Raw genomic sequence first — 7,378 nt, forward strand, 5'->3', positions numbered from 1 at the left:
ATTTATAGTATGAGAGTATGTAAATGCTGTTCCTATTGCCTCTATATTTTAGAATAGAAAATAACTTGAGACTTTTAAAATGCTGATATATTGTGATTATTGTCATCTGAGACATAAGTATTTTTCCATCTTCTGAGACATCGTTTGTCAGACTTTGTTCTTAGGTCCTAAGAGAAAAGTGTACTACTGCTATATAGGGAAAAATCCAAATAAGTTAAATAAACGGCTAGACTTTCTTCAGTACCAGATTACTAATTTACTTTGAATTTAAGTTTTGTTAACAGCAACATACTATCAATCAGTTCCATTAAACCTGGACAAGAGAAGGTTAACTGATTAATAAACTTCTGTAATAGAAACTTTGGCCTTCAAGAGGCAGTGTCACTGAAACCTAATTTCAAATCTTCAATATAAGGAAAAAAAACTTTCTACCCCGCGCTCCCTAGCAGTTGGTCTCAATAATGCCAGGAATGGCCTCCTGCAGTGATGGTGGTAATGCCATTTAAAAACCATACAGGGAATCACTGCAGAATTCCTCACAATGCCACTAACTCAAAGCTTACTAATCACTAAAATGCTTTATAACGTATCAGTAGTTGAAGTAACTTCTAGAAGCTTTGGCTTGTATCCACCAGTTAAAAGATGAAAACCAAAATGTCCAAAACTTGTGACTTTTTTGATCACCCAGAGTTTGAGTGGCTTCCCAGTTTTAGTACAAAGTAGTCACCCTTCAGCACCTTTGCCAGAGAGGCAAATACATTGTTCAAAGCCTTAAACAATGTCCTGTTCTGCTACCTGAAGTGAAAGCTTTGATGTTCCTTCTCCCTTTGCCCACGAAGCAAAATAGCACTTATCTTCTCCAAGCGTTACTGCCAATCAACGGCCAAATCCACAGAAGTAAATCAAAGCAGAGGCTTCTATAGAGTTGAAACAAAGAGCAGTGTAATGTCTTAGCCCAAGCCTTCTCCTGCCAGCTTTGCCAAGAATACCAAAGCGAAAACATGCCAGCATAAATTAACAACTCAAAAGAAGACAGGTGTGCTGCCTGGGATTCTGACTGAAATCCAGAAGGAGCCCGTGCACATTCCTACCATCTGCTTTATGTAGAGAAACATTTGCAGCTTTTAAAGACTTCATGCCCATAGGTGGAAGAAACACCTGTGTAGCCTACTTAACCAAAACTGGGTATCTACCAAAACAGAAGAAACCTTTGTTTTGAGGATGGGTGGAAGCATATTAATATTTAAAATCCACAGCAAGAGATCCAGCTACCGCCAGAGGAAACAAGATTAGTGCTGTATAAAACCCCCTTAGATTCCTGTAACAGACAAATGCCTTTAAGACAGTATTTACTAAAGCATTTTTAAACTCTACCATTAAAAACTATGCAATACAACTTAGAGCTGAAGGCACTGTTTTACAGCCAGCAGATTCAACTGCTCAACAGCAGGAACATGTTAACTCCCTTTTCCAGCAGCTCTGGATTTACTTCAGTCTCTACTTTCTGTCCCTGCTGCAGCCATCCAGGCATTGAAGTTTGATGCAGGCCCCTTGGGTGCTAAGTTAACTCCATGCTGCCTGTGTAGTTGTCTCAGGTAGTGTCAGAATCCAGCTGGCCTTATTTACAGCACAGCGGGCCTAGAACTATACCCCAGGAATTTCTATTGCACTATCAAGGTCATTTCTGGCATTCTGGGAAGGTGCTTGACTTGCAGTGGGACACATTTACACCATCAATACTTCTGTAAAGCACTGGAGCTGCATCTGCCAGTTTTTTCTTGGATATAGGACATAAACCATGCTACAGGCTGGTGTCTTTGGGAGAAGTTTACATTGAGAAACAGCTTCAAGGATTGCTATGGAAAACACAGAGGTGGGTATGATGAGAGAGCAGACTAGCGCAGGACTCTTAATTCCTTCACATGTCACTATCAGCCTTAACCCCCCAGCCATCAAAACGAAACTAAGAGAGTATTTTTTAAACCTCATTTAATAAAAGGTTTTTTTAGATATATAGAGGATATTCAGTAAATAAGTTACATAGTACATTACAATCACATCAGCAAGATTTCCTTTAGTGTATTAATATCTTATAAAAAAAGCACACAAAAAATAAATTCAGTCCAGTCTATCACAACTGTACAGCAACAGGTAAATATATTTATATATGTACATTTTAAACATGTAACAGTCTTTTAAAAGGTGCCCTAGGCAGCAAACACACAAAAGGAAGTGTCTGCTTACTTGTTAAAATAAAAGTAATATACTTTATTATAAAGCATTTATACAGTAATTACAAAGGCTGACTGCTCCTGTACAGTACACCAAAGCTTGGACTACAAATTTAAAAACAGAACATAAAAAGAATGAACACAAAAAAGTTTATATCAAATCTGAACTACAAGGGGGTAGGAATACATGTGGAGAAGCTGCAGGAAACTGGTTTTTAAAATATACAATTACATTTCTATAAAAATATATGTAGTCTTCTAATCTGGAGAAGTTAAGGGTTTATTCAGGCTCAGCTGTCAATGGAAACCTAGTCTTGGGAAGAAAAATCCTTAAGACAGCTGGGGATTTAAAGTTTGTGTCATCCTAACATTTGACACAGGAGAGAATGAGGGCGAGTAAAGCAGCCGAACCCAAGTGGCCAATTTAATAGACACTCACCTGCACAAAACTCAAACACAATCTGCAGACACTGCTTCTCCGTCTCTTTAAAGCTTTATAACTATTCAGACATACATCAGAGGATGAAACAGGGAGAAAGTTTGCATGGGAAAACGTGGTTTAAAATAAGGTTTCTGGCAGAGGTAACCATGGGCCTGAAAGTGCTGATGTATGAAAGCGTACAAGACTCCCATGGCTGCAGTCCTCCCTACTCCCACTTCTTTTAAACTAGGATGTGTGTGTATCAGAACTTTCTAGTCCACTGCCTGAAGAGAATTAAGTGTGTAATTGCTGAGAGTGAGAAAGCTCGCTCTTTGTGGTTTAGGAAACACTTTTTTTGCATGCTGATTTTCATCTGAGCTTGTTGCAATGATAAAAATTACCAAAAGCCTCAGTTTGATAAATTGGAGAGTATTTTTAGCTGATTTGACTTCACATTACATGTCTAGTATGGGATTAACAGATGAATTACCTTTAAGCTTTAGAATTTCCATCTTTGCCTTGCTTTTAAGCAGCTGTATTCCTATCTGGTCCTACCTAGCAAATGCCACGGTCCCGCACAGCTGCCTGAAATGTTGTAGGCCTTCAACTTAGAGAACAGAGTTCTCTCAGACACCTTTACCTGTATCAGTAAATGGGAAAACATCAAATAAATTAAAACACAGAGTTGTTCTTGCAGCCAGAATGCAAAACACCTGTAGCTGTATCAGATACATATCACGAATGCATGCATATACCTACTCATAATGTACACACACAGGCTTACAAACCTGAGATGCTATCCCATGCAGATCACAAACCTGAAAGACTGAATCTTATCTGTAAAGCACAGACAACACAGGCAGAAGTACGTGATCAGGGCAGAATGTGATGTGCCACTGTGCAGTGCCCAGTGCTGGCACCAAGCCTCAAACAGGTCATGTTTCTGAAATACAGCCACCTGACTATGGGGTGTGTGACCACTGAAGCCTGATCTCGCACTGTAAAAGGCAAATCTATTAGCACACATGTACAGAACTGCAGCCTGTAAATCTTGTGTGTGTTCCCACAGGAAAGACAGCTAAAGCAAAGAGAGGCCTTGTTCAAACTCAACTCAGTGACTGAGCATTTTTTCTACATTAACAGCAAACTCTTAAACTAAATGGGGATCAGTAAATAAGCCTTTAAATGATGACAGATAACAAGCACAGGCTTTTAAACTGGACAAATCAACAGAACATACACAATTATATTTTTTAATTAGAATTGGAAGCACACAGCCTTCAATTAACACCGTGCTGCAGTAAAGAGCCACTCAAGCTTTTTCCCCTGCTAAGATGAATGACAGAGTTAATTCCAGATTTGACAAATTCTAATTAGCTCAAACGCCCTGTCCATAGCAATTGGGGTGGGGTGGGTTACTTTTTTAAACCAATTCTCTACCAACTTTTGCTAGCAGGCAGGATCCAATTCAGATGTCCGATCAATTCCAAACTCCTACCCTAAGCAAGTGGGCAGCAGGTTTGGCTTTGCGTATTTGTTTTTACACAAGACACTCAGAGCATCATTTTTACATATTACCATGACAGAAAAGAGACTTTCTGGTAGCTAGTAGCAATCTGTAAACAAGCTCAGAAACATTTCCATTTGATGCCACCAACTTGGAACATTTACCCGATTTTTGGTCAGTGGTGCTAAGCCACAGCCGTTCGAGGCTGCCCTCAGAAAGAGCCCTTTTCTGATTTTCTTCCAGTGACAAAACCTTCCCTTGCTGTTTCAAATCTTCCTGTTCTCTTCTATTTCCACTGCAGTAGGGTGGGAGAGAAACCACCAGTACTGGATTGTGTCACACACACACCATTGTTGTGCAATTAGAGAAAATCGGATCTGTTCTTATCAGCACCTCAATGATTTATCCTTGATGAGAGAAAAACTTCCTCATATCAATTTCCAAAATAAGGAGAATCACTGAAAGATCTGGTCTTTGGAAGACTATAATAATGCTTGCATTCAAGCATCATCATATCTGAAAGAAGATTAAACTGGTACTTAAAGCAATCTCCCAATTTGCTCCCTAAGCCTTAGTACTTTGTTTCATCTGATCAGTTGTTTGTCACTGTAATTTACTACGCCAAATCTAAAACTACTTCAAGCTTGAAAACTCCTGAGGGCCATGATTAAGCATTTGCTCATTATCACTCAGGCATGCTTCCAGATGCTAAAAATACTGGAGTAAACACAGATGATAGAGCAGATGAGTAAAAGGCAGAGAAATGTCCCAATTTTCTGCCTGGAAGATAAGCACATTTCAGCACAAACCTCTCTGCAGATTTGTCTTACCAAAGAAGGCACATACATTCTTCTAGTCCAGCATCCTATTCTCCAGCTGGAACTATACCCACTAGTCCATACTGTCCTTTGCTTTTTCCTAAGCATTTGCTCCCTGTCACTGTCAGAAACAAGACCTGGAGCTAGACAGAGCTTTAGTTTGTCCTAGTACGAAGAGTCTCTGGTTTTCTCTAAGGGATTACATACTGATTGATTTTGCACTGTTTTAGCAAGGACTGTAAAAGCATTTTTATAAGGTTTTGCTTAACCTTAATTCTCAAGTTTAACCAAATCTCCAATCTAAAAGACATCTTCATTTTTTGCTGTGTTCCTAAATATGTGCCAGTTCCACCTTCATTTCTTTGTTACGTGTTTTAGGCCTTCCCAGTCTCGGTTAAACAGTACACCCTTCTACTTCTGTGACAGCGGTATTCCAGGCAAATACATTCACTGCAACAGTATAACCATATCTACATTACTTTAAATCCTTCTTAGATACCCTCAGAAGCCCTGCTTGTTTCTGAACTGTCCCTTGCAGTTCTCAAGATGTGGAAACTACTGGCAACTTCCCAGAGACATACTTTGGAATTTATTTAACCGTATCATTGCTTTTTACTGGAATTAATCCCAGGACAGCAAGTGGATCATGAGGTCCAGCTGCTTCACCTACTGTCCTTCCTGGAACAGTGTGCTAAAATGCTGTTCTCTCTAAGGGCCTTAGTATAATGGTAGACAAGTGTTTTCTCCAATTTACAAAAGGAAAAAGACTACAATCAACACTGAAATTCTTAACAGGAAGACTGATTTTCTTAAGCTTCCTTTTAAAGACCAGTAGCTTTTAGTTTTTAGCCATTTTTGCATGATTTTAACAGTTCATGACATGCCATCTGCTCCCACAGCCTAGTTAGTCAACAAGACCCCTGCATGCAGGGACGTGGAACAATTGTCCCAACACTGAAAGGAAACCTGATTTTGTTAGGAATAAAAAAAACACAACCTTGGCAGAAAATTGAACACTTAAAGACAAAAGTGTCAACACTGGAAAAAGTGCAGTCCTTAATGGTACTCCTACTTATTTTGTAAGAGTAGTAACTGTTTCTGCTAGTAAGAAAAAGGATTCTATGCGAAGGCATATATATGTCAAGCAAACATACAATATGCAGCCCCCCAGACTTAAAGAGTAAAGCAACCATATTTGTATAAAACCAGGAGGCAGGAACAGGTTGCCAAATGGCACCTTCCATAGTTAACCTGGAATTTATCTAGCAGCTTGAAGGATTATCCAGTCCGAACACACTATAGTTCACATACAACAACCCTTCCTAGGATCCCTGCTTGGGAATGCAGCAGTGACTGGCTCCTTCAGTGTTGCACCACTGGAGCAGCACACACACAACCTGACACAGTGCCAGCACCCAGGAGCCAGGGATCAGCACTGCTTCTAAGCACTGGATGGAGGGAGGGAACTGAGCAGCCAGGCTAGGGGCTGGGACTGACTGACTAAAGCACAAGAAGTGATCTGATCCTTTGCATCTTTATGAAACAATGATAAACGTGGGCTATAAAGATGTACAGAACAATCTAACATCTATGTCATCTGGACCACTTTACTAGTTCTTAACTCTCTTTTACCAGCAGGCTTTCGGTGGCTGGACTTTATGGGCTATGAGCATGTGTCAGTTCTGAAGGAGGAGTCAGCCTTTCAGCAAGGCTCACAGCAGGACAATCCAGCAGGCACTGCCCTCCAGCCACCGGCATGGAAGTAAGTGACAAGCTTCTCCTGCACATACATACTGTCTGACAGAAGTATTTGGGAAACTAGGGCCCCACGACACTAGCTCTTAACGATGGCAGTTTCAGGGAATACACGAGGGCTGCCGCAAGAAAGAAATGGACGTGTTGAGAGGTAAAAGCCATTCACTGAGGGATCACTGCGAGAGATTAGAGTCCATTCCTCCCATCTCTGAGGTGCACACAATCCAGCACACAAGAAAGTCTTGGTTCATTTTCACTAAACAAACTTGCTCCCATTTATGCAAAGTCAAACCCAGCAGTTTACATTTCAAATTGCACTTGTAAAGCCCAGACTGCTTTCCATTAAGTTAATCAAAGGCAGACTATTTTGTTTTCCAAGACGAGACAACCCGCAAGGCCTGTGGCTACTCCAATCCCATATGGTATTTTTATATCCATTGCTGCATTCTTAATGGCATAAAACAAACCACCTCAGGCTTCCTTTTGAAAAATAAAACTTGCTCTCAAAAGGAAGATGACTGTCTTGCTCATCCCACTTGTCATTTTTGTGAATCAGAGGCCAAAAGTGCACACCATCTTTCCACAAAACTTATTGGCTGCCTGAATAAATGCTCAGAAAGAAAGGCAGGAAAGTGTAACAGGAAAG

The sequence above is a fragment of the Nestor notabilis genome, unplaced genomic scaffold (assembly GCF_000696875.1).
Source record: "Nestor notabilis isolate BGI_N333 unplaced genomic scaffold, ASM69687v1 scaffold28820, whole genome shotgun sequence".
In the NCBI taxonomy this organism is placed as follows: Eukaryota; Metazoa; Chordata; class Aves; order Psittaciformes; family Psittacidae; genus Nestor; species Nestor notabilis.